Source organism: Amblyomma maculatum, chromosome 11, assembly GCF_055883805.1.
Source record: "Amblyomma maculatum isolate TAMU_Amacu chromosome 11, ASM5588380v1, whole genome shotgun sequence".
Classification (NCBI taxonomy): domain Eukaryota; kingdom Metazoa; phylum Arthropoda; class Arachnida; order Ixodida; family Ixodidae; genus Amblyomma; species Amblyomma maculatum.
This window is the reverse complement of record NC_139354.1, coordinates 108978680-108993137: the sequence shown is the minus strand read 5'-3', so window position 1 is coordinate 108993137 and position 14458 is coordinate 108978680. Positions and strand designations below refer to the sequence as shown.

Here is a 14458-nt window from a genome sequence, read left to right as displayed (position 1 = left end):
ACCTTGCTCTTTGACCTACCAGGGCGAGGAAAATCCGGCACTCGATGCTCCCATTTCGGAAGCCTAGATGTATGCGGCAGTTCGATCATTAACCTGCAACATGGCGGCGGGAACGGACAAGATCAGCAACGCCATGATCCGCAACTTCAGCAAGGCACAAATCAGCGACCACACCAAGTATCTAAACGACCCGCTGTGGGAGAAGAATGAAATTCCCTCTGAGTGGAAGTGCTCAGAGGTAATCGGAATTCCGAAACCGAGCAAGAAGCCGGCGGTTAAAACACCACGACGCATATCACTCACCTCGTGCCTGGGCAAGCTCTACGAGCGAGTCATCCAGACGCGACTTCAACACTACATAGAAGATAACGGCCTCTTCCATCCCTCCATTATTGGCTTCAGATCGGGCCTATCCACTCAAGACGCTTTTCTTCTCCTCAAGGAGGAGGTACTTTCCGACATTTCGAGAGGAGGCGAGCACCTCGTAATGGCGCTAGATCTAAAAAGAGCGTTTGATAACGTGCCTCACGAGGCAATCCTCTCCGAGCTCATTAACCTAAACTGCGGCGAACACACCTTTCCATACGTCAAGAATTTTTGATCCAACCGAACGGCAACGATAGGAATGGGTGACATGTGATCGGATCTCCAAGACATGCCAAACAAGGGCACGCCACAGGGATCGGTCATCTCCCCGCTCCTATTCAACATCACTATGATTAGAGTCGCAAGGGCCCTGAAACAGGTTCCGAACATTGGACACACCTTGTATGCTGATGACTATACGATTTGGAGAACCACCGGCTCTGTAGGTCAGAAAGAAGAAACACTTCAAGCAGCAGCAGCAGCCTGCGTGGAAAGAGAGGCCTTTCGATGTGGGTTCCAAAGCTCCCCAGATAAATCTGAAGTCATCCGCATACGTGGGTACCACTATACATCACCAGGTAATCTTAGTATCCTCCTACATTTGGTCCCAATCCGGAAAGTGCCACTCATACGAATCCTGGGTCTCTGGCTCCAAAGCGATAGAACAGTAGACCACGTGCTCCACCTCCGTAAGAATACAATACAGCAGATCTTTAAAATGATCCGCTGGGTGGCCAGAAACAGAAAAAGGCATGCAGGAAGAAGGCACCATCCGTCTGGTGCAGGCGCTGGTCATCAGTCGCCTCTCCTATGGACTACCTTTCCTCACCCTGCACTGAAGAGATCTCAACGAAGTAAATACAATGATACGTGCAGCTCACAGGAACGCGTTAGGCCTCCCACCATACACTTCCAACGTCAGATTGGAAGCTCTTGGACTGCACAACACATTTGAAAAGATTCAAGAGGCTGTCGTCCTGTCCCAAAGGGAACGCCTTCTGTCAACTGAGACAGGCCGGCTCATTCTCGGGCGCATTGGCTATCCTTCCGACGTACAAGCTATCCAGTCAACGACTACCATTCCTATTTCGTACCGGGCAAGAGTATATATGGCCCCGCTCCTAAAGAACATGTCTCCAGTCCACAACGAAGGCAGAAGACAAGCCCTAGTGAATTATCTTAAGCGTGCAGTGGAACGCAGTCCGAAAACTGTCTATGTGGACGCCGCTCTATACGAGCATACATCGAACGCAGCAGCAGCCGTGGTGGTGGGCTCTTCGTACACAGAAGTCTCCAGCATGTCCATCCCGCACTGTACTATCACAGAAGCGGAAGTGGCGGCGATCGTACTGGCCATTACCTACGGAGACGCGACCAATCGAGAGCTTCACGTAATCACCGACTGAGAAGCGGCGTGTCGGCTGCTTCTTGCAGGCAGAATACCTACAAAATTCGCTCGCTTCACAACTAACCGCAGCTCAAACTCGCTACAAACTCGCAGCTCAAACATCAGATCACTTGGGTTCCGGGGCACTCTGGATTGGAAGGTAATAAGGTCGCGGATAGGCTAGCTCGAGGTCACACAACCCGAGCGGCCACCAATCGCGATCTCACAACTAGCATTCCTGTCCCAGCGACTTAAGGCGCGCGACTTAAGTATCTACGACAACAACGTAGGATTTATTCCCCTCCACACAACGGACTATATGCACAAGAAACGCGGGAATGGAGAGAGCTCCAAGCCAACACCCAAACTACATCAATACCACAAGGTGTTCCCAGAACACTACACAGACATATGCCCTTGGTGCAACGACCAGCCCATCGCCTACCACGTCACGTGGGGGTGCACAGGCCCCAAACCTGCACACATAAAGATGCATCATTCGGAGGCGCAGTGGGAGGCCACTCTGCTATGCTATGATATAGAGACCCAGCATAAGCTGGTAAATCAGGCAAGAGCGGCAGCCCAGGCCACTGGGGTATTGAAATGAAGACTCCACTCACTGCACCCCCCCCCCCCCATTTTTTCTCTTTTTTATTTTTTTTCTCTCTCTTTCCTTCTGTAGTGCAAAACAAAATTGGTTGCTAAGTATGTTGCCGATAATGCTGGTGGCCTGCCGACTGAGGAAAGTCGATGCTGCACGGTCCTTTAAAGGCGCTCACTGAGCCACGTGATGCGAGGTCACAGTTGCAAAGATGAAGCAGTGCGTAGTTACTTGTGGAACGTAAGGTACTGTGATCAGCAGGCATTTGGCAAGAGCCCAAATTTCTGATTGTAGGTAATTGCACGTTTCCACGTTGATTCCCCTTGATGTGCATACGAAGGGCCATTGTCCGTTTCCGCAATGAATGGGCTCGTAGGTCAGTTCTGAAAACGTAGCTGGTCAGCCGCAGCCATACTGTGAAACTGCTCAGCAAAGAAAGCCTGCCAAAAGACAAAAATGATTGATCAGCAGGTTGCCAATACATACGGTATCCCAGATCTTAGGGTCTGATGCGACGTACATAGAGAGCACGTTGACATATATGAGGTTTGTTCGCTCCGTCAAGCCGTTGGTTTGAGCGTGATTTGGTGTGAAGTGTCTCAAATTCGACGCCCTTAAACGGAGGTGTTCTACAACCCCTACTTTAGAGTGGCAACCTCGGTCACTGATGATCAATTGCAGAGGTCCATGGCGCAGGATGACAAAACGGAGCAAGAACAGGGAAACATGGTGAGCGGTGGCCGAAGAAAGAGAGCCTGTGTCGCAGTACAGGATGGGGTAGTCTGCCCAAACTACGATCCAACAAATTTCGTCGGAAGACTTGGGGAAACGAGCCATAACGTCAACTCCGACTTTCTCTAATGTACCACGTAGTGTAGGCAATGGATGCAGCAGACCCCATGACATGGTCTTAGGGCATTCGTGCCGCTGGCACTCAGTGCAGCCCGCCACAAATCGTTCAGTTCTCTGGCGCATCTTGGGCCAATAAAACCTGCGCGGGCACGGTGGAGATTTCGTGCAGAGTCCAGGTGACCGGAAGTGGGGTCTTCGTGCATGGCACGCAGGATGAATGAGCGGTGGCTCTCGGTAACCACGAGTAGAAAATTCGTTTCGGTGTTTCAGTAAGCCTTCTTGTACAGGAGGTCATCACGGAGACAAAAGGAGCTGGTAACTGGGATTCCGCGGAGCAGGAAGCAGTGGCTCGAAGCTTATGTCGGTAGACCAGTCCGCACAGCCGAGGCGTCAGGAAACGTAGGCACGACAAAGGCGATGTATTAATCGAAATCGTTAGTCACGTACGGTCGTAGGAAGCAGCATCGGCGTGTTTGCGGCCACTAGTGTACGAAACAGTGATTGACTGATTGATTGAAAGCTTTATTGAGTGCATGGGAGTTGTCAGAGTTGTGGGTGGTCAGCCTATTCCGGCAGCCCAGTCGCCTGCGCCGCAGCGTGGGCCCTGCGAACAATTCCTCGTTGTTGGTCGGTGTCCTCGCTGCGCAGAATGACCTCCCACTGCTCCAAATTGGGATTAGGCAGTTTATCGGTAAATGGATTTAATTGGCATGCCCACATTAACTGAAAAGCCATAGCTATTTGTCCACAGTGTGGGCACTCTGGTGTGTAAAGTGAGGGGTATCATTGGTGGAGTTTAAATGGTGTAACGAGAGTGTCTGTTTGTAGCCGGCGGAGGGTGTGTTCTTCAGCCTTGTCTAGAGTTTTGTGATGTGTTGGGTGCGTCTGTCTGGCCTGTCTGTAATCTCGATTTTATTCTTTGTCGGCAGGTTTTAGTTTTGTTAGTGTGAGCGTAAAATGAAATATGTCGTGATCACTCAGCCCGGGCAGATGCGTCACTTTAGAGAAATGTATAGTTGATCACGTTAGAATAACGTCAAGTAGCCATCAGGTGTGTTATGTTAAGCGCTTAGGGAGGCTAACTATCTTCGATAAGCCGAAGTCAGAACAAATGGACCGGCTCGGTTCGATTGACAATGGTTTAGAAATATGGTGTGAACCCAGACGATCTTAGGAAAATACGTGGCCTAATAGTATAACTCGAGCTGCATGGAAGCACGTGGTAAACTGAATAACACTGTCATGAAGGCCATCGCAAAAATATGATCGCTTGATGGGGATCAGTAATACACACGTAATAATGTTTTCTATAGCTAAGCCGGAGACAACACCAAATTAGTTCTAAATTTGTGTGCATGGACACAGGACAGTAATAATTTGATTCATTTATTGCGAGCAGAACGCCGCCGCCACATGTACGTACCTATTTAGTACTTCAAAAAACTACATATTTGTTTTCACATCGAAACAATTAGGCAGTTTTAGTTTTCTATTTATCGATGTTTCTCTATGTATGATAATGCCGCCGTTACAATCGTTAATTATGCGACAAAGTGTATCTTTTCTATGGACGAAACTGCCAATGTTAGTAAATAGGACTGAGCTCTCGGCTTAATTTTTTTTTTATGTTACCACCCCTCAAGTGGTCCTAGCTTGTCGATGGTACAACACGGCCAGAGCGAAGAGTTCTACCCTTACTTCTTTTTTCTTCTTTTTTTTTCAACACTGCGCATTTACAGAGGTGTGCCACTAATCTAGCCGTATCCCTAGCTTTTTCCATCGAAGTTCAGTCTTCTATACTGCAGTTTGAAAGATGTAATTCTGCATTTGCCGTTTTCTATTAATTATTTCCTTAAATTTCTTGATGATTGGCAGAAATCTTCGCTCATTGCCTAGTCTTTATCTTTCAGTAATTCGTGTTTTAAGGACACTATCTTTCTTGTTTTGTAGGTTTTAAATCTAGTTAATAGTGGCCTGGTCCTTCCATCAGCAAAACGGCCATCTTAATATCACGCCAGCTGCTGCGTTCACTGCGTTGCTGATGCTCATCTCATACTGTAGCACATCTGGTCATTCTATGTGTTTATTGAGCATTGTTTGCCACAGATTTCTTCCTAACGTGTGCAGGCCGACAACAAACCCGGCTACTTCAATATATTCTAAATAAGGGGGCAGGCCGAACCTAAAAAATGTTACCAGAACATATGCCTTAGTGTTCGAGATTTATATTCTGGGACCCGTAATAGGAGCTCGCCTATACTTCCGTCCTCTTCTCTGTTTATATCTGCTAAGACATGCCAGATCGAACAATTATTGTAGATCAGTTTAATGCTAACATACATGGTGCACAAGAATCCCGAAGAAAAAACTTCGATCAGCATTGTTTAATAATTGATCGCATGTAAGGCGTAGTTGTTGTTTCGACTCAGCGCTGCGGCGTCGTCACTCATACCACCTTGTAAAGGTCTGTCAATGGCAAATTACGAATACGGACCGGTACACCCGGCCTCCGACATAAGCTACGATGAATTCAATCGTGACTCAAAAGTAGAGAGCCCGACTTCGTAATTTGAAAATTGTATTTTTGATGTATAACAAACTATGAAGCCTTTAATTCGTAATATTCAAAGTAAGCGTAAATTGCAGTTCCCAATAAAAATAGGGTTTAATTCCCTGCAAATCACTTGACTTCGCATCTGATCCTGTTCCGTTTGGCTGTTTCAGCAACTATAAGCTGACGCAAATATATATTGTTACGCGATGGCAAGCCGATGAACACAGAGAACAGAGAGATGTCAGATGAGCGTAAGCTGATTTTTAATGAATCTCGGCAGGCCTAGCGCGAGCGCTTCTACCAGCGGCATTGCCTCCTTCTACCTCGTCCGTAACAATATTTAATTTCCTCCATATCATATGTGCTTTAGTGAATTTTCATTGTAGAATTTGTTGAGCAATGATCGAAGATTTGTTGCTTTTTTTCTTGACTCCTGTCTGAGCCCATAAATGCAGATGCACATTCTTTCCTGAAAGGTTAGAGCTCATGGGTTTGCGGCTAACCGCACAGTGTACATTATAAGTTTTCCAAACCTCCTCAATATACGAAGAGTTTTCTTCCTAACCTTTCCAGCAGAAAAGACTTCAATGGATGACAAACGAGTGCTACTTTAGAAGCAGAACCCCTGGGTTGTAAGCTTTTGACAACGACTGTACTTACCTTTCGTGGATTCTATTGCCTGTCGGCAGGGCAGGTGCTTTCATGTGTGTATTAGTGACGACGACGACAGTATCGCGGCAGCTTTACACGAAATGAGTCCCCAGTACACAGTACGTCATTACTAGCAGCAAGGCGCTATAAACATATGTGAATATCCACCATTCATCTAAAATAACAGCCTGCACCAGGTCTTATAGAAGGATGTTTTGGCTCAAAGCATATTTTGGAATGAAATTTGTACTTCGGTACCCTGACTATCAAATCAAATCAAATCAGTCGATATTGTCGACCGTAAACCCTGACTGCTCATTGGAGGGTCAAATTCTAAAGTTAAAGCTCAGCTACTTTGGTCATCTGATGAGAAGAGAGGAGTCGCTGGAGAAATATTTGATGTTGGGAAAGTAGAGGGTCACCGGAGAAGGGGTAGGCAGCGAACGCGATGGTTAGATGGCATCCTCGAGGCACTGCAGATGAAGTTATGTGATGTTAGGAAGATAGAGAGAGACCGGAAAGCGTGGCGTGATATGGTCCATAGGGTCACGAAGAGCCGGACACGACTGAACGACTGAACTTAACTGAACTGAACCTCTATAATCCACCCAAAATAAAATCGCTCCGAATTTTCAGCGCGGTCGACTGAAAGAAATTAGAAGTCACGAGATTCACTAGAACAATCATGCGGGAGATTCCACACGCTCACTCTTTAGAAAGTCGGCCTCTGTGCTCAGGATTCAATGCATTGACTTCGTTGTTAGCAGGCGAACGGAAAGCCTATTAATCATTGCTTCGTAGACACCGCAGCAGACATTGTTAACCTTTGTGCATTTAACGAAGAAGCTATAGATAAACAATACGTCTCCTACGTGATTGCTTCATATTCTTTTGCTGAATTTCTCAAAGTAAAAGCAGATTCATGTATGAATCGTTGTCAAAGACCAAACGCCATTACTTCGCTCTCTCATAACAAATCGTCGGGCACTTAGAAAAGTCCACAAAGCAATGTTCTCGAAAGAATTAACCGGTATTTTAAGGCTGCTGTGTTATGTCCAACTGTTTCACCAAATTACAGTGTCTCCTTTATGTTCAAGGTCTGAGGAGGCATCAGTCTTCATATACACTACACCTACTTTGCTGCTGTGCAACGGCAATGCACTTGTCCGATATAACGACAATTAGCGGTTGCGAGTTTCTTGCTCTTTCGCGTGACATCAAAAACAAAATTTCATTAGAGATGAAGAGCGTATGATTTTGGGAAAGGCTCAAACACAGCTGTTAGTCTGATATTGTTCTTCAGTATGTCTGCTACTTTATTCGCTCATTGTCACTTCGAAAACGGCCAAAGCTAACAGTACATTACCTTCAGCACCATCATCCTGAAAGGTAATTATATGCAAAGTATTTTCGTTAGCATTTGCAGTGAATGTCATCAGTTTGGGATCCATACCACATCAAACTAATCGATAAACTCGACGCTGTGTAAAGTCGTTCAATTCGTTTTATTTTCAACAACTATCGCAGAACAACCAATGTAACACAAAAACGACCTAAAATTTATTACTACTATTCACGCGAAGAAAGATATCTGGTTTGGGTTTATTGGATAAAAGTTGTTATTAAAACCCAGCTCTTCTCGCTATCTAGAAATATCCAAAACGTCAGCATACCGCAGTGCTAAACATCAACACATTACACTAATCCTTAATTCAGGCGAATAACGACTTGAATATCATCTACTTTCCGCCTCCGCATCCGTAAACTGCATAGCTCCGCATCCGTTAAATACGCAGTGCGGTTCAAAAACGCGATAGCCAACGTATTACTGCAGAGTCTATTCCTCATTTTCCATGCGTTTCTGAGGTATTGGATCGTTCTGTTGTTTGATTTCGTGCTTTGTAGTTTATTACCTTTGACTGCTTGGTTTTATTAGTTTTGTCATTTTTACCTTGGCATTGTTTTCTGTTCTTTGCAGACTAAGTATATTAATTTGCTTACCATTTTCATTTTTATTCGTACTGCTGTAAATGTTTGCCCTTTCACCCTGAATCCTGGCCATGAAGGTTTCATGCCCCAAAGGTAAAATAAATATACAAATTAAATAGAAATGTGTTTATAATTTACATTAAAAAAATAGCACAAGCACATCGCATGGGTTTCGCTATTACTTTTGCGCGCGTTTATCCAAAAAAAAAAAGACACCATTTAGAGTGCCGATGTCTTGTTTCCTGCGGCTAACATTGTCAAAAATCAGATTTAACCGCTGGCGGGCTTGCATAATATATTAATTTTTTCACTGCTTCTTTGAGCAGGAGAGGGGTTTTTTTTCGCAGTACCAAATCATGCTCGGGTAGCGTATAAAATATGCCCTTAAACGGAGATTCAAACTTAGTGCTCCACAACTGATTACAGATGTTTCGGGATAGATACGTATGTGTTAGGAGCGGCATTTCGGCGGATATGATTATCTGACAGCATGCAAGCTTCCGTTCGTTCACATTCAAGATTCTACAACATACGCCGTTTTTTTTATTGGCCTAAATAACAATCCAACAGCACAATGAAATACGCTAACTGCGCACATTTGCACGCTGTGTGAACAGCACGAAACTATGAGGCAAAAACCCTACGAAGAAAATAGAGTTGATATACTACACCCACGAGTTTCTCATCCTCTTAGCGCTATCCTGCATTGAATATGGGATCTAAATCAGTGAATTAATTATCTTGAATATATGTATATTTGATGATATGCATGTTATCTTTCATTGCGTGATCAGCTGTATACTGTCCGGCTGTTCCCATTGTCGCGTGGCATTACATCAGTTCAGGACTGAATTAAGGGTTTTGGACGAATTTCTCTGCCAGTCAGTCGAAGTTTGTGGCTCGGTTTATTTCCTCTATATTAGTAATCATGCGTTTTATGACAATAATCACAGGAATATCAATCAATTGAAGTTGCTGCCGAGTAATTTGATATAATCGTCAGCTGAAAATGCGTAAGTTGGCATCACGTCGTATCATGTCTCCATTAACTTGAACGCCACGTGCACCTTCCAGTCAAAGGGTTATTCGTTATGTCGTCTAGCATGTTTTTTCTTCTTTCGCGTGACATCAAAAACAAAATTTCATTAGAGATGAAGAGAGTATGATTTTGGGAAAGGCTCAAACACAGCTGTTAGTCTGATATTGTTCTTCAGTATGTCTGCTACTTTATTCGCTCATTGTCCCTTCGAAAACGGCCAAAGCTAACAGTACATTACCTTCTGCACCATCATCCTGAAAGGTAATTATATGCAAAGTATTTCTTTCGCATTTGCAGTGCATGTCATCAGTTTGGGATCCACACCACATCAAACTAATCGATAAACTCGATGCTGTGTAAAGTCGTTCAATTTGTTTTATTTTCAACAACTACCACAGGAGAACCAATGTAACACAACTGAAAACAGTTTTAAACTTGTCATACTAAGAAAATCTGATTTGTGTTTATTGCATAAAAGGTATTATTATAACCCAGTTCTTCGCGCTATCTCGAAATATCCATTAATTCAACATATCGCAGCGCCAAACATCAAACACAGATCCAAACTTAGTGGACAGCAACTGATTACAGATGTTTCGGGATAGATACGTATGTGTTAGGAACGGCATTGCGGCGGATATGATTATCTGACAGCATGCTAGCTTCCATTCGTTCACATTGAAGATTCTACATCATACGCCAGTTTTTTTTTTTATTTCCCTGAATAACATTTCAACAGCACATAGAAATGCGCTACGTGCGCACGCTTACACGGCGCGTGAACAGCACGAACGCACGAGGCAAAAACCCTACCAAGGCAATAGAGTTGAAATACTACACCCACGGGTTTCTCATCCTCTTAGCACTATTCTGCATCAAATATGGGATCGAAGTCTGTGGATTAATATATATCTTCAGATAATAAGTATGTTATTTTTCATTACGCGATGAGCTATACTGTGCGGCTGTTTCAATTGTCGCGTGCCATTACATCGATTCAGGATTGAAGGAAGGGTTTTGGATGGGTTTCTCTGCCAGTCAGTCGAAATCTGTGGCTTGGTTTATTTCCTCTATATTAGTAATCATACGTTTTATGACAATAATCAGCGGCATATGTTTCAATTGAAGTTGCTGCCGAGCAATGTGATTTAATCGTCAGCTAAAAATGTTTAAGTTGGCATCACGTCGTATCATGTCTCAATGAACTTGAACGCCACACCTTCCGGTCAATGGGTTCTTGAACATTATAAATTAACACCGCGGAAACAACATCACTGCCGTTTCCGTGGTATTATTTTAAAATATCCCCCCAACGACCAACGAGCCAACAGCAAGCTCTTTTGGGTTCGAGAAATGATGAATCACACAACGTGGAACAAAAGTTAAAACAAGAGCGGTGAACTTGTTGTCGCAGAGCAAGAAAACAAAACTTCCGCCGCCGCCTTCGCGAGGCTAACAGAGGCAAGCGTGGCGATAGGGAATAATGTGCATAATTAAACAAACATTACGGGATTTGCTCCCAGAGAAGCACTCACTCACGTATCTCGTAGTCGACATAGGCCCGCTTTCACCGGTGCTACGCCGAAAGAAAATTTCCCTGAGCTCGCACATGCGTTCTTTTATAAACTCAGAGTTACGCCTACCTCACTCACTTCTGCGTTTGAGCCAGATCTAGCCAATTCCACGCCTTGCGATCTGCGCACGTTGGGTGGCCGGCCCACAGCTTTGAATTGATAGTATATAAAACTACATTTACTTAACTCTTGGTTAGTCTTCTTAAACCATTTAGGCTTGATGATCGACCATCTTGGTTATTTGTATTTGATCCTGGTTTCCATAAATTAGTTGCCGATTTAAATAAAAAATATTTATTATTTAGTAACTTATTGGTGTACAAGGACTCGTACTACATCTTTGGCAGTATTTCGAGTTGCACCGTTAATACGGGAAAATTATACCATTTTAAACCTTTTTGTAGGAGCAAAACATTTACCAGTGCGATTTCACACAAGTAAAGAGGATATTCGCTTTCTGCCTTATGTCACATTATTTCTTGCACCAGCTGGCGTTCCACTTAGTGCACCAATTGCACCTGATGATGTTGGAGATTTGTGCTAGTGCGTTTATTAACAACCAGCTCAGAATTAACAAATTACTCATGCGAGTCACACTATTTTCGTCAAAATGTTCTCTGTAAAGTTTTTGTCCGTGTGGTAAAACGCACCGTCGAAAACTTCAGAGAAGTTAAAATTAGTGTATGTTTAAAAGTGGTACCTTTCGCTTGGAATGATCCTTCGACGATACACCGTTTTTTTCCTTGCAAGATAGCGGATGTCGGCTTCATTTTTAGCTCATAGCCTCCACTCAAGAAGTGCGATTTACCTCCTTGAGTGCCAAACGTTTACACGTGCGATGATTTAGCGATGCAGTCTCAGATGCTGCAAAAAAAAAGCAGGTTTCGCGACTCATAGTTGTCTTGTTTTGGTTCAAAACGGGGACTTTTCGTTTACTTGGTCGCCCGACGATTTTATGAAGCCCGTAAGGAAAGAAGGAGAGGCTCAATTTTTTTAAGTTATTTTAAGGAGGAGGAGGAGGAAACGACTTTATTTAACGCATTCCATTAAGCGTTAAGAATGTGGTCAGGGTCACCAAGGCCAACTGATCTTGCAGCTGGTCAGAGGCTAACCAAGCCCGCCACGTTGGGGGAGGAGGGTGTGGAAAGTGAGGAGATTGGAGGGCGACAGGGCATGAAAAGATGCAATGCTCCAAGTTTGTATAGTGTTCTGGGCAATTTGGGCATGCAGGGAAATGTATGATTCTGTATAGAAAAGATCGGGCAGGAGTAAGCAGTGTATTTAGTTGTATGCGTCTAAGAATGCGGATTTGCATGGTAGTGAGAGATTTATCTGCATCGCACTTTCCCGATTGCCTCTACATCTTGCATAATGGCGGGGGTTGAACACATTATGAAGTCGATTTCATTTTTAGTCTCTCCGTTAGGACTTTTCCATGTCCATTTCCGGTTCTTCCGTTTGCTGAAGAAGGTATTCATGATTCGTAAGTTATTGCGCTCTGCAAACTCAACTGGTAACTCCCCCCTGTTATTCCTAGAACCAATGCCATGGTCACCTACTGCCTTGTCTCCTGCCTGTTTTTTCCCTACCTTGGCATTGAAATCGCCCATTAGTACAGTATACTGCGTCTTTACTTTTCGCATTGCCGATTCTACATCTTCATAGAAGCTTTCAACTGTCTGGTCATCATAACTACATGTAGGTGCACAGGCCTGTACAACCTTCAGTTTATACCACTTATTAAGCCTATTTACGATGCCTGCAACCCTTTCATTAATACTATAGAATTCATCTATATTACCCGCTATATACTTATTGACAAGGAAACCTAATCCTAGTTGTCGCCTCTCTGGTAAACCTCGATAACACAGTACATGCCCATCCTTCAGTACAGTATATGCCTCATTCGGCCTCCTAACCTCACTAAGCCCTATGACATCCCATTTCATGCCCTCTAGTTCCTCTAACAGCACTGCTAAACTAGCTTCACTAGCTAGGGTTCTAGCATTAAACGTTGCCAGGGTCAGTTTCCAATGGCGGCTTGTCCAGCGGAGCCAGGCTTTCTTAGCACCCCCTGCTGTGTCACAGGTCTGACCGCCGCCGTGGTCAGTTGTTCCGCAGCCGCTGGTGACTGAGGGCCGGGGTTTTATGGAGCTTATCATAGGAGGTTGCGGCCAATTACTGCACCAGGGTGGCCAACTCCTGTTCTGGTGAGGGAGTGCGTTGCCGGAGGTGTTCACCGGCATCAGGTCGCACCCCAAACCTATCTATGCAATTCCATCGACACGCGGATCTTTTTTTTTCATCCGGTGGAGAATTGCGCGGCACCGGGATTTGAATCCCGGTCCTCTTGCATGCGAGGCGGATGTTCTACCGCTACGCCACAGCTGATTTAGGCTAATTCGGGACCACAGGATGGTGAGGTCCCGAATTAGCCTAAATCTGAAGAAGGAACGCAACAGATTAGTAAGAAAGAAACCCATAAACGAATTAGCGGTGAGGGGGAGGGCAGAAGAGTTCAGGATCTCGCTACAGAATAGGTATTCAGATCTAACTGAGGATGGCGACGTTACCCTAGAGGCAAGGAACAATAATTTCAGAGATATCATTACTGAGTGCGCGGTAGAAGTAGGCGGTAGGATAGTTAGAGAGGATACCGGTAAGCTGTCTAAGGAGACGAAAGATTTGATTAAGAAACGCCAGAGTATGAAAGCTTCCAATCCAACAGACCAGATCGAATTGGCCGAGATATCAAAGCTAATCAATAAGCGAAAGGTGGCCGATATAAGGAAGTATAACATGGAGAAAATTGAGCATGCTGTAAAGAACGGGAGAAGCCTTAAAGCGGTAAAGAAGAAATTGGGCATAGGCAAAAACCAGATGTATGCGATAAGGGACAAAGCGGGCAACGTCATCACTAGTATGGAAAAGATAGTCAAAGTAGACGAGGAGTTCTATACAGATCTCTACAGTAGCCAAAGTAGTCAGGACCGTAGTGAGATTGGCGGTAGGAAAAAACAGTCAGACGCTCCACCAGTGACGAAGGACGAGGTCAAGAAAGCACTAGAAACTATGAAAAGGGGGAAATCAGCTGGAGAGGATCAGATAACTACAGATTTGCTGAAGGACGGTGGGGATATCGTGCTAGAAAAACTGGCCACCCTGTATACGCAGTGCCTGGTGTCATCGACGGTACCGGAACCATTGAAGAATGCAAACATTTTCCTCATTCACAAGAAAGGGGACTCTAAGGACCTTAAAAATTACAGACCAATCAGCCTACTGTCTGTTACGTATAAGATATTTACTAAGGTAATCGCTAATAGAATCAGGACAACCTTAGACTGCAATCAAGCAAAGGATCAAGCAGGGATTCGGAAACGGTACTCTACTATCGATCATATCCATACCATCAATCAGGTGATAGAAAACTGCTCGGAATATA

General features: G+C 44.5%; 1 protein-coding gene across 1 annotated transcript in view; it reads left to right on the top strand.

Annotated features, from left to right (window-relative positions):
- Nucleotides 1–9553: 9553 nt before the first annotated feature.
- LOC146174641 (uncharacterized) overlaps nucleotides 9554–14458 on the top strand; it is a 115010-nt gene continuing 110105 nt past the window's right edge. Inside the window, exon 1 of the mRNA XM_084585421.1 lies at nucleotides 9554–9700. The gene's annotated coding sequence lies outside the window, so the exon portion shown is untranslated. The remainder of the gene's footprint in view (nucleotides 9701–14458) is intronic.